Raw genomic sequence first — 24,081 nt, forward strand, 5'->3', positions numbered from 1 at the left:
CCTTTCCTCTCAGAGTGTTAAAATTGTTTAAGTTGTTAGTAGAGGAGGAGAGATGATGGCTCAGTGGTTGAGGAAGTCTGGGTGTGCATGGAGGCCAGCCTGTAATTCCAGCATTTTGAAGGAGGGGCAGAGGATCTCCCCTCCTTCAAAACTCACAAGTCAGAATCGCCATGTCAGTTATAAGCCTTCACTTCACGTGCACACATATGTGCACATGGACACAAAAACATTGTTAGCAGTTAAATAAAATTAAAGAATATTGTTTTTAATTCAACTTCTATGAAGATTTGGATGCAAACATTCATAGAACATTTTGATAGGAAGCTCATGGTTCCCCTTCCTTTTTGAAGTAAACTAATAAATTGGTATTTCTCTAGAGATAGAGGATATTTCTGTTGGGCATGGTGGCTAACACTGATAATTTCAGCTCAGGGGAAGGCTCGGGAAGGAGTACAGTAAGTTTGAGGCCAGCTTGGCCTGTGTAGCAAGGTATTATGTCAATAAAACAAATGAAAAGCCAACAAGAAAAAACATTCCTTTTACTCTAGAAAGTTTTCATATGCCCACTGCCATCACATGCCCATTCCCTTCATATGCCCCTTTCTATTATGGCCCATGCTAAAGGAAATGGGCACGGAGGCACTGGCCCTTCCAGAACCTCAGATATATGCTGTCTTCTTTAACTGTACATAATGCATAACCATGCTTTTGAGAGTCACAGTTGTTTGTGTTTGTCAGTGTGGTCGAGTAATATTCCATTTAATGAACTTACCTGTTTTCTACTGGTGTACATTAGGGTGGGCTTCACTTTGGGACTATTAGGAATATCATAGCTGAGCAGTGGTGACGCACGCCTTTAATCCCAGCACTTGGGAGGCAGAGGCAGAGGCAGGCGGATTTCTGAGTTCCAGGCCAGCCTGGTCCACAGAGAGAGTTCCAGGACAGCCAGGGCTACACAGAGAAACCGTGTCTCAAAAAAAACAAAAACAAACAAACGAACAAAAAGGGATATCATGAACATAATTGCACATATCTCATTATAAACGTACATTTTTTCCCTTTCTTTGGGCTATATACTTAAAAACACTTCCTTGAGGAAATGTGGGACTTCACAAGGAGTTGCCACAGCGTTTGTTAAGGGGTTCTACATTGTGGCAGTCTCACAGTAATGATGCATTGTAACCTTCTGACAGTATGGCTCTCCCCACCATGTCCCTGCTCCTCCTGCTCTCTCATTGGCTGTTGGTCACCCTTGCATGTTCATGTATGCATGTTCATGTATGCATGTCACAGACTTACCAGCACAGTAACATGCTTTTGATACACAGTAAACTGGGCAGGTCCTTCCTTTGCAACAAGAGTAGTGAAAACTGTCTTCCATTTTCACGTGCCTGTTTCTTACCTCCAGGCTCCTCATTTTTATAGGCATGCTATTAACGGCACTTCATGGAGTGTTTATCTGCTGACCACAAGTTCTCAGTTTTTGTTGATTTAAAAGTGCCGTTTCTTCTTTAGTTTCAAGTGATATCCTCTTGTTTCATATATAATTCTAACTGACTGTCCCCCCCCCTCCCCGCCACACACACACACACCTTTCATTTTCTAAAGCTATTTTGAAATTTTTGTTGCTACTTTGGGGCTTCATTTCTAGGTGAGGTTTTCTTGTGGTTACTTGAGTTTCCTGCTTTGGGTCATTGCTGTTTGGGCTTAACTTTAAAAATTTGTGGTCATTTTAAACACTGTTTTTCAGCCTTATCATCTGTATCATCCTTTAAGTGTTTTATCATTAACAAAAATCAAATATTTTTTCAAATGACAAAGCATGGGAGAAATGGCCAGGTACTTTCTACTGGAACCAACCAGAGAACATGTGGCATGGTCTTACTGGGTAAATCTGGGGCCGATTTCCTTCGTCCACTGGCCATATCACATTGCCCACACTACAGGCATCAAAGCCTCAAATGCTAAGGAAGATCTAAGTGCTGGTTTTAACTACTCACATCCTGGCTAAGTAGAGCCAGTGTAAGCAATGGACTTTTCTATTGACTCCTTGTCTGCTTGTCTGTTTCCTATTGACTCCTTTTCTGCTTGTCTGTTTGAGACCTGGGCATTCAACAAGGTACCTTTCTGTAAATCTTCCTCAAACCCGGGAAGCAGGTGGTGAACAGAGAATGACATGGACACAAAGTAACGAAGTTCATGTAGCAGAGATGTATGGCATGTGCCTTCACCTTACCTGGGATGTTTGAGACCCATTTCTTAAGAGAAAATGATTGACACCTAGAGAAGGAGTTAGGTAAGAAAATGGGAGAGGAAAGACTAGGGAGAGTCTTGAAGTCACAGGACCTGTGGAAGACAAATCAGAACGCTTTTGTTTGACTTCGTTCATGACAATTTCCTTTCCTTAGTTACTTTGGATTTTTGTCCACAACCCTGCAGGTAAAATATATAATAAGACAGGGTAACAGTTGTGTGTCATGGGCCACAAACAGCATGGTTTACAGATAAGGGCTTTGCATCAGCTAACACTGAACAAGTCTATCCTTATTACCCCACCCCCACCCTACCCCCCTCCTCCTCCCCTCCAGCCCCTCCCACAGCAGTGCTGAACTCCCTGGAACCTAGTGTATGGGAGTATGAGTCCTCGAGCACTTGTTGCCTACTGAGTGACTATGGTGTGTGGATGTGCCAGGCTTGTCAGGGCCACCTGTAGCGTCCACTCCGTCTGTTCTGTTAGTCACAGGTTTCCTTAGAGAGGCCGGGGGTCAGCAAACCACAGCCTGTGGAGTGAATCTGACCCTGTTTTTGCTAACTTCATTTTAGTGCAGCACAACTGTGTCCGTTGATTTTGGATATACTCATAGCTCTTCTCACACTGTAATGTGTGAAAATCAGACATTTGCAGAAAATATCATATGCTAAAAATGCTCGCTGTCTGGTTCTCACGAGTGATGCTGTTCTGCCCCTGGCCTTAGCACAGGCCATACCGTCAACCTTGGATCACTCCTGTTCTGATCCTGCTCCAGCTCTTCTGTCTCATCGATTTGTCCTCCTCCTGTCCACAGATGAGCATCTTTTTGTCACCCTGTTGTCTAGCCCTTTCTTTCTTCTCTTTCCTCATAGTTACTGCAGGTGACACCAGTCAATATTGAGGCTGACTCTGTTATTGAGGTCACATCACAGTGCCTTCTGTTGGCCTCTGTCTGTCTCTCTTTCTCTCTTTCTTTCTTTCTTTCTTTCTTTCTTTCTTTCTTTCTTTCTTTCTTTCTTTCTTTCTTTCTTTTTCAATCCTTTTTTTAAAATCCCTTTTCACTTAAATTGTGATTACCATTCATACTTGAAAGGTTTTTTGTTTCTTGGTTTAGAGAAGCCAAGAGGAGAAAAGCACAAACTTTGTTTCCAGTAAAAGAACTACTTAAAGTTGGGCCTCATCACTGAGGAGGGTGGTCTCACTCTACACCCCTCAGAACACCAGGCTCCACTGAAAATGGGGATCACTCCTCAGCCCCAGGGTTTTGGCAAGAGAGGATGGAAGCAGCTGGGTTAGTATTTGTGTCATTTGTTATTTTCTGTGTAGCTGAGAACACCAGCTGAGGGGTTCCTGCACTTATATGTGTCTGTGAAAAGGTACACTTTCCTTCTGAATTTAGTGTCCCAAAATGGCGATTTGTGAGTTTTTGTTATTATTCTGAAGAATGCTTCAATAGCAGAAAGATACTCTAGCTGAATTTGGTGTAAATAAGAAAGCATAAAGTAAAAACTACATGAATTCAAGTATCTTTATAGGAAACAATAATGGTGAATGAATGCCTTTTAGAATGTATTTTTAAAACTAGGAATACTACATGTTGAAGGCAATAGTAGAAATCAATAATAAATCTAGATATTATAGGCATTTTTATTCCCAGATTACCGAGCTAGGAGTAGGTCTCTGTTACTATTTTTTCCATGGCAGAGGTGTCACAAAGAACTTTACAGTACAAGCTTTGCCCGACTTAAGATAGCAAGCTCTTGCCTGCCTTACATAAATCATGAATCTACTGCTAGGAAACGTTTCGTGAGTTTATAGAAGGTGGTAGAATAGGAGAGGCAGCCCACCTGCATGTTCCTCCCTAGGAAGGAGACCATGTGGTCAGTTCATAAAGGTGGAGGAAGCGAGGGCTCCCACATCTTGTATTACCACCAATGGGGAGTCTGAGCAGGAATTGTTAAATTTTCCTCTGACCTCTGTGTGTGTGTGTTTGTGTGTTCATGTGAGATATATATACTTAAACCTCTGCTGGTAATGTACAGAGATTTATTTTAGATCAGACCTTTGCCATACATAGAGTTTTACCATTTAATTAAAGATGAAAGCATTATTTGTATACTAACTGAAATGAGTGTGCTTGTTTATTTTCACATAAAGAATTAAATCTTGGCTGAATATTGAATACTACAAGATGAAAACATCTTCAGCGTTTTTCACAGTTGATTGATATTTTGATTTTATAATCATCAGTGCCAAGAACGCTGCTTTGCATAACTGTGTAGTACAAAATGGGAGTAGCATGTTTCCAGCCATTGCAGAAACTGGAAATTCCACTCTAATCACAAGGCAAAAATAGGTGGCTTGTTTTAGAATTGGTTTACAGGTAACAACTTAAGCAACAATTTTAAAAATTAAACCCTCAAACAGTGGGTTCCAAAGACATGCTAATTTTGATTATCTGCTGAGGAATGATGTTGGCAAAATATTAGAAGTCTTCGTTTTCCATCATTATAGGATTATGTTTCTGTAAGATCTGAAAACTGAAGTTAAAGTACTGCAGTGGATCACGGTCTTCTCCACTCTGAGCTGGGACGTTTTGGGTGACACTTGTTGTCTGGTGCAGTGGCATGCACACTGTGCAGTGCTCATGGTGCACACTCAGAGCCCAGGCTGCCAGGAAGCTCCCCGTGCAGCAGGTGCAAGTGCAGCTGCAAGCACCAGGCTTCAAGGCTTCTTCCCACCTTTGGTTTTGAGTTACAATGAGAAGTCCAAGCACTGGTAAAGCTGTACCTACCAGAGGCTGCTGCTGCCATCATGGGGAAGAGGAACCCTTGTGGACTTTTGGTTTATTTCTTCGTGGTGCTGGGGAAAAGGAGGAAGTTGAAAGGCTACACCGATTGTCCTGTTGGGAAAGGTGCATAATAGGGGTTGGTATGACCCCCATGTGCTTAGATTGCCTCTACAACTGCCTTACCAGCAGTTTCATTACCAATAAAAGCAAGTTACTGTTTACTTTTAAATACAGAAGTATCTAGGAGTGAAGACAGCCCTAGTCTACATTCCCATTAGCTTCCCAACACATACTGGAAACATTTCCGCTGCGTTGGTTGGTTGTAGGTTATCAAAAGTGTCAACAGGCATCGTTTTTTCTGATAGCCTGCCAGGCTTCTTGTGTTCAGCATCTAGATAGCCTCCAAATGTTTACTGACTAAATCAGACCTTAGGAATCAGCATACATTAAGTGTCTAAACAGTCTTTTGTTGGCATGTTTCCTGTGGCAGCCCTCTTTGGATTTTTTTTTTCCTCACTTAATATAGAGTAAAGAAAGAGAATCAGGTCATTCAAAAAAAAAAAAAACAGCCTATTTTAGGCACACTGGGTGTTTTATGTGGTGGTATTTCCCCCTCTCTTACCACAGAGCTTGGCGTTTTAGAGTCATGGAGGAGCTTCCTAGTGTCCTGAAAAGGTAACTCTTATTTTTCCTCTCACACCAAGTATTTAATATCACCGCTGTCATGTTTTCATGTCAAAGCTAGCATTTGGTAGAACTCAGTAGAAAGATACCTGGAAAAAGACAGGAGGTCAGAACTGTGCTGCAGAGTAACCTTGGACAGGTCAGTTAGTCTTTGGGTGTGTGCATTATGTCTGTCAACTGCAAGGCTGGGCCTGCATGAGCAACATAGGTTTTCTACCTTTCCGGAGTGCGTGACTGTGGGATGACTGTTCTGCCTTTTGTTTGTACCCAGTTGGCCTGTGAGGTGAGAGGGGTTTGCTTAGTGACTTATTCGTAGCTCAGTGCACCCAGCTCATGAGTCAAGGTTTCCCGAACTGATTTGTGGAGGTTGTAGGTACTTGAGATTGTGAAGATTTAAGGATGGCTATAACTATATCATTTCTATATCTATACTTATATAAACTATATCTACATATGTATAACTCTGTGTCTCTGTGTGTCTCTCTTTGTGTATGTTTGGTTTTGAGACTTCATATTAGGAAAATTGCCATGAAACTCTTGTCTTTATTTTAATTGAGTTCTTAAAGCCACCAAGAGAAAGTCTGAGCTTGTCTCGTCTCTCCAGACAGCTGTTTTAAACAGTGTTTAGGTGCAGTGCATTGTGTAGAACATGTTCTTGGTTATTCTATTATGGCTAGGTTTGTAGAATAGCTTGTAAATTGGTAAGAATTCTCATGCTGACCTCAACGGCCCACGCTTTGGCTGAATAGCCTTTAAAGGCCAGCCAAAAACCTGATCACCAGTTAGAAGGTGGTTTTGTTGGTAAATGGGACTAATTATATCCTCCAAATGGCCAGCCTAGGAGGAGAGCCCCCCCCTCTCTCAGGCTGTGATACTTCCTGGGCTTTTCCTCTTTTTCCCTCTTCTTCTGCCAGAGGCCATGAGAAGGTATCATGGACCTGTTTCTCTCCCTTCGGCTTTGATCATCTAGAGCCACCTGGCCATCAGCCCAGCGCAGTCTTCGAAGGTCAACCCACCTACAAGTGATCTCTTGGCTGCTGTGGAGCTGGGATCTGGGCCTGAATTAGCTAAGAGTTAATCAGGCTGAAATCAGGGTGTTAGTGTGGCTGCTGTCTTAGCCAAGGTACAGCTGGGGGAAGGATTCGGGTTTTGTGGGCTTTTGGGCCAAACACCTTGGTTTCTTGTTGTCAGTAGAAGTTGTCCTCAGGGGCTCTCATCAGGTGGCTCCCACCATGGCCGCCTGACTGCTCTTCATCACCAGCACGGGAGAGAATCCTGTGGCAGAGTAGATATTATAGTCTTCTATGGTATAACTCAGACATTCTATAATTTCTGATATCCTATCAGTTATAAGTTGACTATAGATCTTACTCATACTCAAGAGAATTTGTAAGAGACAGAGATCACAGGGCTGCTTTGGAGTCTGCCCAACCTGAGCCTGACCAGGACCTTATTTCTCTTTCTGTCCCCTCTGTGCATTCTCCTACTAGGAGCCCCTCCTTCCTGCTGTACTCCCTCCCCTCCTCCCCCTCTTTCTCACCCTCAGAGACTTCAAATTCCTTCAGTGACTTTTTCCTCCTCCTCTTTCCTGCTTTAAAAAAGGTAGCTGCAGTGAAAGAGAAGCAGAGCTCAGTGAGGAGCTGTGTGCTGTAGGATCGTCCTCCCTCTGAGGGTGCTGTTCTGAGTCTGGCGATCATAGTATGTTTTATCTTAAAAAGACCAAGGTGGGCCCTGTGCTCCTTATGCCAACAGCAGGTTCTAAAAGGAAATGGCATTTATGGTGCCATCCTTTCAGGATTTCCAGTGGATTTATGCTAACAGGTTTGTAGCAGTAGCACATTTGGTCCTTGAGTTCTTTGGACTTTTTTTTTTTTCTGATCTTCTAGGATCTTCCTTTGTCATGTGTCTGTCTTGTCTTCAGCTATTTCTCTTAACATTGAAATAGCAGTGTCGTATTGTGGGGGGAACATGGATCGAAGCTGCCTGGGCTTGAGCCCCAGGCTTGACCATGAACGGAGTTGTCTTGAGCAAATCATCCAGTTTTCCTTCTGAATGGATGCTGGCAATATTTTTGAACTACCCCCCACCCCCAGCATCTTCTGATTGTTCTTGCTTCTGCTTCTGAGGCGTATGGACAGATATCAGAAAGACAGTTTCCCCTTTGTTGTTATGAGCAATAGTATACCTGGAGCCATTTCTGGGTGACCTGGTGAAGTGGTCTGCATCATTTCTGAGCTCTTGCAGATACTAATTTTTGTTGCTATGTGGACTTTATCCTGCTCTGTTTGTTAACACTGAGGATAATTTAACACTGAGGGAACATTTGTTTTCCATAGACTTTACTTGAGAACATTAAATATGCCTTTTAGCAATAGTATGACATCTAGCTACAGTACTGATATCACACACACACACACACACACACACACACACACACACACACACACAAAGTATTTGTTTTAGCCAGGCTTTGCATATCTGTTGTGGAGTTTTATCATTGTGTTTGAAGCATAGTTAGGGTGTACTAGGCTAGTCTCAACAGGACTCACACATTTGGATAGTCCTTGTTAAGTGGGTCATCTGACTTCCTTGCTTGGTTCTGCTGGTCCTCCTATTGTACTGTAATCGGATGTGAACTCTACCCTTGTCTTAGTAGGGTTTCTTCTATCTGTCCTTCCTTCCTTCTTTCCCTCCTTCCTTTGCAGCTGTCTATTATGACACCCAGCACGTGAGCTCTGTGGGAGCTAGAATTTTAACTATGCAGTTTTCCTTTACATACTCAGCACCATGCTTGCCAAGTACAGGGTACTCAGAAATACTGAATGAATCAAGCTTTCACTTGATGGACCCACTTTCTATCTTAGAGTCTGGCATGAGTTGGTTATTTACACTTCTGTCTTAGTTAGGGTTTCTATTGCTGTGAAGAGATATTATGACCACAGCAATTCTTATAAAGGAAAACATTTAACTAGGGCTGGCTTGCATTTTCAGAGATTGAATCCATCATCATCATAGTTGGAAACATGGCAGCATGCAGGCAGTCATGGTGCTGCAGGAGAGAGAGGTTGCTGAGAATTCTACATCTGGATGCACAGGCAGCAGGAAGAGACAGTGAATCACTGAGCCTGGCTTGAGCATTTGAAACCTCAAAGCCCAGTGACACACTTCCTCCATCAAGGCCATACCTCTTAATAGTGCCAGCCCTATAAGCCTGTGGGATCATTTTCATTCAAACCACCACAATCCTTAAAAGCTTGTGCTTTTAAATCCCAGTGCTTGGCAGAATGAATGGGTGGTTCATTAGTTGCTGACATCACTTTTAATCATTTGGAACAGCTGGCACATTACCATTCTTGATCATAATTTTAATTCTTTCAACTAATTTATTAAAATATCTCTTGCAATAGTAAATAAGGTGTTTTGCCTCTTGCATTAAGGGGGACTAAGCTCAAAGCAGACAGATATCTTCCTGCACATTGTCCATGGCCATTCTGAAGGTAAAAGCAGTGTGCATCATTGGAAGGAGTGTCAAAGGGGTAATTTAGAGACATCCAGGATACCTTCTGTAGATTAGTTCTGATACTTCCTCAAAGCTGGCATGACTTTATCCACACTGTCCTCAATAAGGCTATGACATGGTGCTGAGGGAAGCCTTGGAGGTGAGCTGTCCATCATTTTCGGCATGGCTCCCACGTTCTACAGATGCATGTGGAGTACACTGCGTCTGTTGGAAATGAGTCATCTTTTCCAGTCCGCAGAAGGAACTCAGTACTGATCTGACACCAACAGACACACAGCCCACTTCTGCTGGCTGATGTCAGGGAAGGCTACCAAAGAAGGGGGGCAATCTTCATTTAACACTCCATTATGATAAAAATGGGTCTACTAGAAAAGACAACAACAGGGAAGATTCACTCATGATACCTCAACAGTATGGTTGCCTAAACAAGACCTGAACAGGGGTAACAACAGTAGACATGTGAATGTGAAAAGGAGGCTCTCATGGGGCCCTACTTCCAGAAAGAGCGACAAGGGAATAATGACTGCCTGGAGAGGGACAACTCACCATCCCCAGGAATGGACCCCACTGGTTAAACACCAAGTGGTCAGCCCTGAGATCATATGTGTATAAAGTACAGTAAACAGACTCACCAGATTGTATTTATTACTGATGACTAAAGAAAAGAGGCCGTGAGCTTGAGAGAAAGTGGGAGTGTATGAGGGGTTGGAAGGGCTGAGGGAAGAGGAAATTAATAGTCTCTGTCGTAATCATGTGAGTTACATGCTAGTTGGGATCTTCTTTTGAGGACACCATACAATGGGCCTGAACACTCATCTCTAATGTCTGGTCTGCTCTGAACTGTTGGCGTTATTGTCCTTGTCTTCCAGACCTGGACGCTGAGCCTTATGTCAAATTGTACAGTATTCTCCATACTTTTAAAAGCTTCCTTGCAAAGTGACCAGCCATATAAAGCCATAGCTAGCCAATGAGCATGCTCGTCCCTGTTCTGGAACTTCAGTCTCTCCCTGAGGGGAGGTCCTTCCCTCGTTTATTGCTGTTGGTCAGTTCTTCCTGACTAGGGAAACACCTGGATTCATGTGGTGCTTTTTCCTCTGCCTTCCTTAGTCCACCCTGCACCTCCTCCTGGCTTGGGTAGCTTGAAGCTTCTGTCTTTCCTTCAGTGACTGTGGCCCCGCCATATGGATGGAGCCATGTTAGCTTTCTTGTCCTTCTCTTTGCTCTGAGCTAGGAAAGTTAACTCAGGGACCTGTCTGTCAGTGTCATCCACCCAGAGCCACATGCTCTTCACATAAAGTGATGGATGGTTGCATCCTACTGGGAACAAGTGAGATGTTCCCATGAAACATGTGAAAAAAAGAAAGCAAAAGTCCTATTCCTAGTTTGTGACCCTACCTGTTACAAGATTTAAAAATGGATGTGAAATACTGTTCTGAGTGACTTTCTCTTAAAAAACAAACAAACCCAAGCACTTTGTTGAGAATATTCCATTCTTGGGTGATTATTTACACATCTCCAGGATTTGATGAATTCAACCTTGGGCAATAAAGGATTTGTGATTGTTAAGTGAAGTGTTGAATGTCCTTGTTGCCAGGACAACACCTTTGTTGGATCAAAGGATGCTGACCATGCCATTTAACTTAGTAAACTATCACTACTACACAGACAGTAAGGGATATTTAATGCTCATTTAGAAATGAAGAAATGGAGGCTGGGGGAGAGGAATTCCTGTGGCTAGTAAGTGGAAGAATTTTGGACCATTTGGGGTTTTGCTGTTTTTATTGTTACTTGTGTGGTACATTTGATAGAGGTTATTAGTAAGGATCATACAACTAATGAGATTCTTCCTCCTGGTAACAGGTAATGGAGACATACTGGAACACATGGAGAAGCTAGTATCTTGCAGGAATCCAAGATGAGGAGAGTTTTTTTAAAAATAATCCGTAAGTAAATTTTTGCTAGCTCTTTGGAATTCTTTTAATAATTGCGTGAATTGTGCTTAAGAAGTCACAGTAAAAGGACAGTACAGTCAAATGACATTTTTCACAGTAAAAGGATAGTACAGTCAATTGACTTAAGTGTGTAAAAACTGAAAATGTTTTTAAAAGTAGGTATTAGGGTGAAGTATCGGCTTAGTGGTTGAGAGCACTGGCTACTCTTCCAGAGGATTCCAGTTCATTTCCCAGCACCCACAGGATGGCGTATCACTGGCTGTAACTCCTGCTCTTGGGGACCTACGAGTCTCTTCTGGCCTCTACAGTTACTGCATGCACATAGTGCACACACAGCTGTACATGCAGGCACAACACACAAAATTAAAAGAAAGATTAAGACAAATTTAAAGTAAATATCTAGAAATCTGAGAGCAGGGTGCAAGCATCTGAGAGGGTTTGTTAATGCATGAAACTTTCCTTGTAGAATTTGTCATTTTTAGTTGAGTGCATCAGTTCTAGTGAACAGAACGAAAAAGGCAAGGGACTGGAGAAGTCCTTGTTCTAGGTCAGCAGTTAATCTAGGAATGGCCCCTGGAAAACACAGACGACCTTGCTTTCAGGGCCCTAGAGTCCACTTCCTTAGGTAGCTTTTGTGGGTACGTTAGAAGTGATTAGGAGCAGAATTGCTGACTGAGTAACTTTGATCCATTGCCTGAGACCATTCCCTCTCCATTGTGTGATCCTATCCCTGGAGAGCTGTCACTCAAGCTTCCACATCCTCCGTAGGAAAACAATGGCAAACCCTACAGACCAAAGTAAGTACACCACCAAAGTCACACTTGACGAAACAAAGCATTTATTGGAGTTACTTACTTACGGAAGCATGGCTGAAGGGTCCCATACAGGAACAGGGATGAGTCAAAGGCCACTACATTATTGACAGCCCACCATAGTGTGGTCCATGATTCTCAAAAGATGGGGCTTCAGAACTCTCTGTATGACTTTCAGGCAACTTGACAATAGCCCGGGATTCCTCAACAGCCCTTGCTTCCTCTATGACCTTGGGGAGGGATAGACCTAGGGCATCCATTCAATTTCCAGAACTCCTAAGGACTTCTGAGTTGTTTATTTCCTGAGTCTTAATGAGCTTCCTTCTAGAACTTTGAGTCTTAAGGGGCCTCCTTTACAACTTTCCAGTTCTCAGAGTGCCTTGGAAGAATTGTTATCACACAATGTTATAGTTCTGAACAGTGGTTGGTTATCTGACTGTTACATTTGGCTGGTTTTCAGTTCACTGTGATAATGGTACTGCAGTGCATGTAGCAGTGGAGACCTCAGATACTTTATTAGTCAGGCATTTCTAGACCCACATGCTCTTGTGCTACCTCGGCTCTTTCATCTGTATGGTGGAGCTAATGAGCCCCACTCTGACATGAAAGACTGTCCACAACACTCTGCAGCAGTACAGCTGCACAATAATGCAGGTGCTTTCTGTCAGTATACTTGGTATTGTGATTTACAATTTATAAGCCTTTTCAAGAGACGAGCCAGCTCAAACATGGCAGCTCTGTGAAAGGATGCTGATAAGTCTTTTAGGTAGCAAAGTTCAGTAAGTGTCAGCACTGTGGCTCTGCCAGGATGGCTTCCAGTGTCTGCAGGCTTCTAGCGGGTATAAACACTTTGACTGTGGTTGATTTTAGTCTATCCCAGAAGTGTCGCCCAAAGTGGGTTTGAAAGTGAAATGCACTCCATTATTTGTTCCTCTGTGAATCAGTCATAGTCCCAACCTGCATCAGGAACCTAGCTAATGGTAAAATCGTCAGGACATAATTAATTTCAAGTATTTATCATATTTATTTTTGTTATAAATTTTAAAATGTCAAGTTTATGTAATTTTTAAAGAATTTATTTTACTTTTGCTTATCTGTATGGATGTGTCTGTTTGTGTCCATGGAGGCCATTACAGGCAGGTGTGAGCTGCCCGAAGGAGATGCTGGGAACCAAGCTCAGGTTCTCTGCAAGAGCAGTAAGCTCTTAAGTAAGTTCTTATCCTCTGAGCCATCTTTCCAGCCCAAGCTCCTTTAGTTTAATGATTATTGTGGCCACCTTGCCAGTGGTCCTGAGAAATTAACAGTCTGCCATGAAGGTGTGAGCTGGCTCCAACACACCCCCATGGTGAGCTCCTGCTGGGAAGGCAGGTCAGAGCCTGTTCTGCAGTTCCTGTGTTGGCTGTGATACTAGCACTTTGCTTTGGCTGGTGACAGCAAGGTTTGGTAAAATCCACAATCTCGTGACCACATGGCTTCTAGAGTGGAAGGGCAAGGCCAAGAATTAGTTCGAGCTCAATCTTCCATTATCACGGGTCCCACTGGCATTCTTGAATGGTGAGGTCAGTTTTTGGCAGATCCCTGACATCTCTTGCTTCTTCTGGCTGCTCTGTGACAATTCTTAGAGACAGGTCCCAGCAACTCCCTAGCTTTCTACTTCCTTATCTCCCCCCCCCCCTTCTGTGACAGGTCCAGGCTCAGGCAGTCCCAGCACCTCTGTATACTGCATGAGGTTTTGCTCTTGATTCAGAAATTCAGTTTTAATGGAATGTAAATTGCTTCAAAAGAGACACCATCTAAATGGCTTCAACGTTCACCTTGGCTTGATTATGAAATCTCATAGGGAGTCAGATAGAAAAAGGAGCAGACTCAGGATGAGAATGGTCCACTTTCTTCTGGAAGTACTTTCTTTTTCAGTTTCTCTCACTTGCCCTTTAGAAAGGAATAATTGGGGCCTAGAATTGCTAAGTAACCGTGGAGATTGTGGTGGTTGTTTTTATTCAAAGTCTCTACCACCTAGCTTTCAAAACACTTGTTATTAAGCTGTTTAAAAAAAAGAAAAAAACCTGGCATAACCTGAATCAGATTTATATAATCTTAAAACATTCATTTCTCTTATTTCCTCTTAAAAGGCATTTACAGTCCACAGTGAGCCTGGGGATTATTGAATTGTTCCAAAATTCATTCTTGTCTATTTCATGTGGAAGCTTATGGTTAAAACCAGGGAGAAATCCCTGTAATGTGAATTACCACCCTGGGGCCTCCCTCAGGATTGGTGGTCTTTGTAACAGAAAGAAATCCCGACATTAACAATTAATGAAGTGTTTCACAGGTAATCGATTGTTTCATTATCTCTCAGGACGGCCCTTCTGTGGTTTCCGAGTATCCCAAGTATCAGTGTACAGTGGTCAGATCTGCTAGGTGTGTGGTCTTCAGCTGAGTCCGTGTTGCAGCTTTCTGGGAATCAGTCGTTTTCTGAGTTCTCAATGACATGAGTTTTGAGGGTAAATTCCAATACAAATAAAACATGATAATTCCACTTCAAGGGTCAGCAATGAAGCCTTTCCAAAGAAAACAAACATTTCAATTGGAAGTTTCAAGTCTTAATGTGCAAACCATAAAAGAGAGAGCTTAATTACCCGGGTGTTGATGAAAGCAGGCTAGGTCAGGGTGGGTTTCAGTGGCAGAAAACATTTGATTGGACATTTGCTACTAACTAATGTCTCTATCTAAATTATGGGAGTTAGCATTACTGGTGGGAAAGAACTGCAAAAATGTGGAAATTATTGCATTAAAAACTCATCAGCTTTGAAATACTAGTCGAGGCATCCCTGGGACCTTGGGTCAATCTTGGGATCACACGCCAGTGATGGCGAGGATGGAGTGGAGATGGAATCTGGAAGTTTACATGGTTAGCACGAAGTCTCACGGAAATGGAGGGCCTGCTAATTAAAATAAGGTGCCCTAGTTTGCTCCTTGAGAGAGGGTCGTGCCCCCCCCCCAGCCTTCTTTGGATATCACCAGCTCAAACAAGGCATTTAGATAGGAGGATTGATCAAGAAGAGCCGTCCTTCCTTCCTTCCTTCCTTCCTTCCTTCCTTCCTTCCTTCCTTCCTTCCTTCCTTCCTTCCTTCCTTCCTTCCGTCCTTAGCATATGTATAATAACATTGCCAGTGTAGAGATATTCTGACCTGTGGAGCCAGGCTCTGGGACCTCAGACCAAGATGCATATGCTACCCATCCGTAAAGAAGTGAGAATGTTCTGCACTACAGGACAACTCCAGATCAGTATGTTGTGAACTGTCTTGGGGCAGCTGCACTTTTCTGTGTGCTGGCCTCTGATTTCAGGTGCCATTGCTGTCCACTAGTCCGGCTAACGGTCTCTTCTTCAGCATGCCTTCCGATCTCATTCAGGGTATACTAAATGTAAAGTGTATAGTTCTCACTTAGACAATTTGTACTGGCTTGCTCGCTCTTGTGTACATGCCCTGTCTTTGACATATAAGTCTTTTTAATTTCACAGATGACATGTTAATTTATGTCTTCTGTCATATAAATTGTTCAACATACAGTTGCAAACAAAATTAAGCCCTTCATTAGTGAGTTGCTTCCTTTGATTTCTCTTTTCCCCTCTGGATATTCTCTCACTTTTCCATGGTGGGTGATGTGTTAATTAAAGTTCATTATTGGTCTCTGAGATGCCTCTTTCCTTTGTCATTTTGTGGCATGAGGAACCAGTTGGTCTTGGCTTAATAATACCTGGCTTTGGGTAATTTGGATCTTACCTCTCCAGGTGCCCATCTCATGCCCTGACACTGTGTCAGGGATATTTGGTGTACTTTAATATTCCCAGTAACGAGTCCTGGCTGGGTGCATGAACCCAGGAGCTATAAATGCAGGAGCCTGTCCTACTACCAGTCTCTATGTTTGGCAAGATACCATTTAGGTTCTGGCTTCTTCAGGACTGAATTCAGCAATTTTCTTAGTTTGGGTTTCTATTGCTATAGTGAAACACCATGGCCAGAAGCCAGTCAGGGAGGAAAGGGCTTATTTGACATACACTTCCAGATATAGTCCATCATTGGAGGAAGCCAGTTCAGGAACTCAAGATGGGTGGGAACCAAGAGGTAGGAGCTGATGCAGAGGCCATGGACAGGGTGCTGCTCACTGACTTATCCTTCCAGTAGCTTGCTTGCTCAGCCTGCTTTCTTATAGAACCCAGGACCACCAGCCTGGGAATGGCACCACCCACAGTGGGCCAGATCCTCCCCCATCAATCACTAATTAAGAAAATGACCTACAGCAGGATTTCATGGAAGCATTTTCTCAGCGGAGGATTGCTTCATTCAGATAACTCTAGCTTATGTAAAGTTGATATAAAAGTAGCCTGCACACTGCTGTTATGTTCCATCACTTCTGACCACCTCTGTACTATGCTTTCAGAAGGCCCAGACTATGTATTTATCTGTTTGCTTACTTTGGCTATTTTGAAGATTTGATTTTTATTCCTAATTGTATGTGAATGTGTGTGTGTGTGCAGGTTTGTGCATGTGAGTGCATGCTTGTGGAAGCCAGAAAGGACGTTGGCCCCTAGGGAGTATGGAGTTTAGAAGCAGTGTGAGTCACCCAGTGGGGGTGCTAGGAGCAGAACTCGGGTCTTCTGCAAGAGCAACAATGCTTGTAACAGCTGAGGCATCTCTCCAGCCCCCTTATTTTAGTTTGTTTTATACCATGTTTTACTATGTAGCCTAAACTAGTTTTCAAATTGTAGTGGTCCACCTCCCTCTGCCTCCCTAGTGCTGAGACTGCAGGCATGAGCCACCACACCCTACTTCATTATTAAAGGCATTTCTTAGACCCAAGTCTTCTAAAGTTTCAACACATAATCATGAAAAGAAACCATATCAACCTCAGACAGGAAGGGGAGCACGCAAAGAGCTGTCAGGTTCCTTTCCAAATGGCTCGCTGCTTACGTGTGGTGGCTGTGTGGGTGTTTATTTTAATATAATTTTCCATAACAGATATTGTAAATACCTCCTTTTGAATGTATTAAATACTTGATGACCAGTTTAAAAAAATTAAATTTTACAGTTTACACTACTGACTTGAGCCGTTAAGTTTATGATGACAGACCTGACAGTCTTCCTCAGAACAGCATCAGCTTTAAAAAATTCAGTTTTTCTATTAAAACACTTTAGACTGGGGACTTCAGCGTAGGTGGAATTTTCTTTCTTATGAGGTTACTGTTTGTGTGTCCTCGATGTTTTAGATGTTATAAACTGTCTTGCAGTGTTGTAGATGGAGTAAGTCTAAAATCATGTGTAGAAGATGAAGGTCACGACCATGACAAGGTGCACCATAAGTGAATTAAATTGAGCTTATTTTTTTGTTCTAGATAGAATTCTGGATGCATTTTCCATGTTTTGAATGAGATCTGAGTGCTGTATTAGAAATATTATTGATGTTGAATTTCTGATCAGCCCTGAGTCAAATGAGCTATTAAGAACAGCTCAGAGATGCCAGCATCTATTAGACTCTGGACATGATGTCAACAGCTAGGCAAAAGTTCACTAATGTTAGACCTTACTGAATGTCTAAAATGCAGTTTATAACCAGGTGGAGAAATACCTGGATCGGCCTTCACATTAGGCATAGAGTGGAATTTTCTGCTAGATGCCAATATTTTTTCCTGAGTCCCACTTCTAGGAAGTAAACCCATTTTCTTCTCATAGAATTTACTTTTCCCACCGATCTAACTAGACAGTCTGCTTGTAGACCAGGGTGTCATGGAAACGTGGCTCTAGCTAGAAGATGTAAGTCTGTTGAGAATTTTAAAACTACAACTCTGAAAAGTGGAACAGTTCCTCATAGTGGCCGTGCTGGTGACTGAGTAGAAGGTTAGTTCCATGAAATCTCTCGTCCAGGAAGAGTCCATTGCACATGGCTCCTAAGCCCAGTGAAGCCGCCCGCCTCAGGTGTTCCTGTTGCCTGTGATTCTCATTCCGTTCATCCCACCTTGATGCAGGAGCTATGCTGCTTCTGTTGCTATGTCTGTTACACCCAGGGTAAAGAATGCTGATTGCCTCTCTTGGTTGTTTATATTTGGAATATTTATCTGTGCCCTTTGTTACAGATCTCAGCCATGAATCATTTAACTGGCTAATAGGGCATCTGGTTTCTGACATACTTTTTTTGGGAAGAGGGGCAGTGTTTATTTCCACCTGTCACAAAAGCAGGCATGTATTGACACTAATTAAACTCCTGCCTGCATGTGTGGCAATGACTCTGGGTGCTGGCTTTAATACAAATGTCACATAACCTTTGATTAGAGCATCCAAACATCATCTCAAGGTGTGTGTAAGTAACTAAACAGAGAAGTATTTGTGGCTACAACAAACACATTGAGAGATTTATATGAAAGAAGATATCCGTGCCTTGGTAAATTATCAGACTTGTACATGTGTCTTCCTGGAAGGAAGCTAGAATGACTGATGGCCACTCTTTCTTCAGTAGGCTAGTGTTTGTGGAACTGAGAGTTGATGCCCACAATATTGGGTAAACTGTCCTTCCTCTCAGGAAGTCCTGGATTTGTTTCCTGAGAAACCTTCTGTATCGTTGGAACATGTTATAAAGAGCAAAGACACACGTCTGATGCTTGGCTCCTGTTTGCCAGCTGGTTTCAAAAATTGCAATAGTTGTTTGTTCTTGATACATTAGCAAGGCTTTCTTTTCTCTGTTGTGTTTGTTACATAACTTAGGCAGCATTAGGTCAACAACAGTGACTATTTAGAATCTGCTGAAGGCCTTAGGGACATAAAACCTCTGAAATACACTGCCTGCCTCAGATGCAGTTTTACCTGGTAGGAGAGAGGGTAGCAAGCTCACTGGGAAGGAAGGATTGAATTATGAATGTTCTCTCTTGGAGCAAAAGAGAGGAGAGTGAGGTCTTCAGAGCTTGGGCAAGTGAAGGAGTTGTGGGAGAAAAAGGCCTGAGTGGTCTGCACTGGGAGAAGCAGTGGAAGGAGTATAGGATGGTCGGACAGCAAGTCCAATGTGGGGCAGGCATGGAGGTGACTGTGCCCAGTGCCTGGGACAGTGCCATGAACACAGCCATGGGTTCTGTGGCAGTGTAATGCAAAGACTGAGTTCCATGGGGCGGAAGCCTGATTTTGAGGGGTTTGGTTTTTTTTTTTTTCATAAACATATATTGGGAAGCTTTACACTTTGTGTTGTCACCGTAGGTAACAAAGGCCTAGAAATATTTATCCCTTTCAACTTTGCGAGTATACCCTAACTATATCAATAGTGACGGCCTTGTTTCTGGTGTGTGAAGGCTGTGGGAAATGTCTTTATGTGCTTTGAGCTCTGATTGCAGCTGATGGCATTTAGGAAGGTTTTCTTCTTCCTGGGTGAAGCATCTGCTCTAACCGTCAAGCTCGCTATAGCAACCAAGGTACTCCCTAGTATATGCTATGCTAGTATATAATGCACAACCCACATAGTTCACATAGTACAATCCATAGGAGTACTTTTCTAAATAAAAAAGAAACCAATTGTTTTTAAAATACACGTAACTGGCTGAACATCTCCGGTAAGGAAATGATTTTTTTTTTATCACCTCTGAAGTAACTGCTCAATGATTTGAGAGAGGAAAGGCTTCAGTGTTGATGACATGCTGAACTTTGACATTTTCCTGTACTGATGGTGACGTGTCAGAAGGCCCTGCAGGAGGGGCCTTCTACCCGGAACAGCAGCTGGACAGCATCCAACCCCAGGGACTCTGGCCCAAGGGACCAATGTTTGAACCAAGAATGGCAGAATTAGTCCAGGTGCAGTGGGCAAGCTTCCTGTCGTGCCTGCTGATGAGAGAGTTGTTAGGATCTGGAAGTGGTGTGCAGAAGTTCATTTCAAGGGTTTGTGAGTTAGCTTTATGGGCGCTGTCACATCAGGCTCTCCTTCATGCTGCCAGATGTAAGAAGAGGGCATATCCTGCTTCTGTCCCTTGGCCTAATTCTGTTTTCTCATTCCAGTTTGTTATTCCCAGTTGAATTGGCAGAGAACCTCAGAGAGATGAAGCTGTCTGGTCAATCATTGGTAGAGCCCAGGCTAGGAAGGGTGCTTCTCTGTTCATGATCCGGGGATCTTTTGCCTCTCTCCCGTTGCCTCATAGATAAGAGTAGCAGTTTTGGAAGGCCCACTCTCATTTTGAAGAACTCTTGGACTGTGGAATGACTGGCTCTAATGAATCACAAGGAGAGCTGGGGAAATGGCGCAGCCTGTAAAGAGCTTGCTGTGTTTGCTGTCTATCCATTAGGTCTTGAGTTAAAATCCTAGAACACACCTAAAAAAAAAAAAAAAAAGCCAGAAGGGCCTGGGTTGTCAAGAGGGCTCTTGGAAGCCAAGCCTGATAAACCTGAGTTTGATCCCGAGGAAACCATGTGGTAAAAAAAGAGAACTGACTCCTGTCCGTTGTCTCTGACTTCTACACAGGTGCTGTGGTACCTCTGCCCCCACAAACAAACAAACAAACATTCAGGGATGCTGGGAAAGCTGGTGCACACTTAAATCACAGCACTGGGGGACTGAACACACACATCCCTGAGACTTCCATCTAATTGGGGAATTTAGGTCAGTGAGAGACCTTGTCTCAAAAAGCAGACCAACTAAAAAGGGATGTTCCTGAGGAAAGACACCCAAGACTTTCCTCGGGCCTCTAAGCATAAACATACCCATAGCCATGTGTGGGCTTGTGTGTATGCACATACCATGCCATAGCATAGTATCCTACACACACACACACACACACACACACACACACACACACAGAGAGAGAGAGAGAGAGAGAGAGAGAGAGAGAGAGAGAGAGAGAGACCCAAAAGACCTTCTTCTTTAGACCTAAGAAATAATTACCTGCACCTGCACCTTAAAAACAAAATCTCTTGAGCTGGAACATGGCTTCTTGCTAAAGGTGCTCCCATGCAGTGCCTGATGACCCAGGTCCAATCCATGCAGCCACATAAGGGTGAGAAGAGAGAACGGACTGCGTGACTCTGTCCTCTGACCTACAGACCTGTGCTCAGTCATGCACACAAGCAAGCATCCACAGTAATAACCAATAACAACATCTTTCTTCAGTCAGAACGCCCATCAGTGTTAGTGATTAATTCCTAGTGATCAGGACCCAGGGAACTGGGAGGTCTGCAGTCTCCTATAACTTGTCAAATTTCAACTGTTTAAAGTTTCTTTTAAACGTTTTTTATTAAAATATGATGTTTAAGCCACAGTATCTAGAGAGAATGTTTAATTTATTCATGTTTAAGTGTATTTAATTTTGTCCTAAATAAAATCATTCCTTTAAGATTATTTTGTTAGTAATCCTTTTCTTTTAATTATATAATATCAGGTGCAAGAAACTTAAACTATAACCCTAAGTTTCTCGTGTCTTAAGAGACTCAAAACATACAACATCAACAACTGTTTCAGCTCTCAAATTCTCTGCATACTTTTAGTATAAAAATTTTATTAAATAAATTATACAGTTTATTTATACAGTTTATTTATACAGTTTATTCACTTAAGATTTTTTTCCTTTTCAGTTTAGGGGATGGGACACCTGGTGTATGCTAAGCCAATATTCCTCACGTGGCCACATTTAGCCCCCCCTCCCTTAAAAAAAACAAATGAAAACCATCCAAACAAAAACCTCTTTAAACATTTCAGTCTGAGTCTTCCTAAATCGCCCAGGTAGGCCTCCTGCCCTTACCTCTGGACTAACTGGGATTACAGATCTCTGTCACCAAGCTCTGCCCAGTCTATGGCTTGTCTACAACCGAGGAGTTCCAGATTCAAGACTCAGCATGTCTGAGTATCTGCTCTGCGGAGCACAGTGCTAAGTGCCTTGCATGAGCGTCACATATAATCTGGCCACCTCTGTTAGGTGGGCATGTTCCGGGCTCATTCCAGATCATTAAATTGCTGGTCAGCTCTCATGCCTGCTTTGAAGGAGGTCTCGGAGCGCTTTGCATCCAGCACAGCCTCAGCTCAGGAATTTGTACCAGCAGAAACCCATTAATCCAGGCTTTAGAAAAGTTTCACAAACTTTAGAACTACTCAAGTTCTTAAAAGCTTAAACTGGGGTGGGGGATGTGGAAGGCTGTTAAACTCCTCCTAAATCAAGAAGGGAAGGTACCGCCTTACCCAACAGTGAAGGCGCTTATTGGCTAGGCTTGCACAGGGGCTGACTCACTTCTTTAGCTTTAGCAGAGGGCCACGCCCTACATTCCAAAAACCCTGTGCAGCCTGAGGCGCGCGGGCCTTGCTTCTGTGGCCCCTTGAGCTCTGTGTCCTCTGCGCCGCCCGACTGTGCTTCTCCCGACTGTGCTTCTCCGAGGCGGTCTGTGGGGACAGCTGGCCACTCCTCACCGCTGGCCGGCTGCACTCAGAGCCCCGCGGAAACTTGTCAGGAACTTTCCAGGAGGCTGCCTTTGGGAGGAGAGGTACGTGTGGCTCTTTGTGGGAAGGTAGTTCGTTAAAATATTCCCCTGGGTGATGCGTTGTAGCAGCGCCAGATGGTGGGACTCCAGGAAAAGTAGGCAAGGAGAAAGCCGCGCTTGGCGCTTGGCTTTCACAAAGCGCTCTGTGATTTCTTCCACCAAGTGATGTCAAGGGAATGGCTTACTAGATGGGCTTCAGTGCTAAACCTAGATACTGACTACTGGCAATGCGGTTGCTGGAACTGTGACTCTGGATCGGTAGGGAAAATCAACAAATGCGCCGAATACTGACTGTAGGATGCTAGCCCTGAAGTTCCGAGTGTATAATATACAACCAGCATACAAGTGGTTTCAGTTTGGGGTTGTCAGACTTCCCTAGAATAGGTTTTTGAAAGGTGAGACTGTATTTACAGCTTGGGTATTGAGATTTTTAGGAGTAAATGCCTCCTCCAAACTCACCTCTCCCTACGGTCTTCCAGCCAAAACATCAGCAGAGCTGGTGACTGAGCTCTGTACAAGGTGCCAGGAGGAAGCACGTGCTGCCAGTGTTTTCAAGAGAGTGTTTACTCTGCGTGCTGCTGCTTCTCTTAGAGCTGCATGGTGTTTGCTCTAGTGAAAATAACCGAGAAGTCATGAGGGTTGCTTTTGTCTTTTCTTCTTTCTTTTGCTGTGTGTTATTACTTGACTTGTCCCCAACAGGAATCTGAGCGGTTTTCATGAGTGGGTCAAATTTTCATTCTACTTTTAACTTCATTGAGTTACCGTGTGTGTGTGTGTGTGTGTGTGTGTGTGTGTGTGTTTGTTCCTGGGGATACCTCCCAAGGTCTCCCCTGTGATGCCATGAGCATCCCACCAGTTAAGCTAAGTCTCAAATTCTTTGTCTTGTGGGTTTTAGATTTATGTAGAAACACACCTGGTAAACGTCTTTTAAAAATCTGGTCAGCAAATTTATTTGTATTGTACAAGTTGATTTTTATTTTTTGGTGGTGGCCATTGGATCCAGGGCATCTCATGAAGGTAGACCTCCCAGACCCCAGGTTACAAAAAAGTTTCTTGCCTTGCTGTGGCTTGGGAAGGTGGTAGGCTGAAAAATATCTTTTGGTTTTTAAGGAAATATACTGTCCAACAGAGATGCTATCAGAAGTGGAGTTAGTGTGTACCAGATAGGTGGGCACTCGGTGTTCTGATGGCATAGGCACTAACAGACATTTTAAAATTGAGCCATGGTTGAGAATGTGAATTAAGCTAGGAACATTACCTCTGCATTTCTGCGTCTGTGAAGGTGTAGAGTGATGGTTCCAGTCAGTGGAGGGAGAGTAGAGTAACATTCTGTGCAACTGACAGTTCTTAGGTCTCTAAAGGAGACTTCTCTAGAAAGAAATCACTTCTGAATGGATTAACTGAAACTACTTGTTGATGATTGGAGATGTCAGTTACCCTCTGAGCACCCAGCGTCCTCTGCAAGCTTCTGGGCTAATTGTTAAAGCCAGCTGTGCTGCCTTTCACTGATCCAGTATCTGGGTGAAAGATAACACTTGGACAGCTTGAGGGACAGCCTCTGAGGTAGCCCAAATGACACTG

The 24,081-nt window shown here is 43.2% G+C and overlaps 1 protein-coding gene across 7 annotated transcripts in view; it reads left to right on the forward strand.

Moving 5' to 3' along the window:
- Positions 1 to 24,081, forward strand: part of Sgms1 (sphingomyelin synthase 1) — a 256,971-nt gene that overhangs the window by 150,459 nt on the left and 82,431 nt on the right. For 5 of the 7 annotated variants that reach the window (XM_028764013.1, XM_028764021.1, XM_028764014.1 and 2 more), the window contains one exon: positions 11,107 to 11,189. The gene's annotated coding sequence lies outside the window, so the exon portion shown is untranslated. Of the gene's footprint in view, positions 1 to 11,106; positions 11,190 to 22,304; positions 22,504 to 24,081 lie in introns of those variants that run through there. The other 2 variants (XM_028764020.1, XM_028764018.1) reach the window with 2 other exon arrangements.

This window comes from Grammomys surdaster, unplaced genomic scaffold (genome assembly GCF_004785775.1).
Source record: "Grammomys surdaster isolate TR1022 unplaced genomic scaffold, NIH_TR_1.0 141, whole genome shotgun sequence".
Lineage (NCBI taxonomy): Eukaryota > Metazoa > Chordata > Mammalia > Rodentia > Muridae > Grammomys > Grammomys surdaster.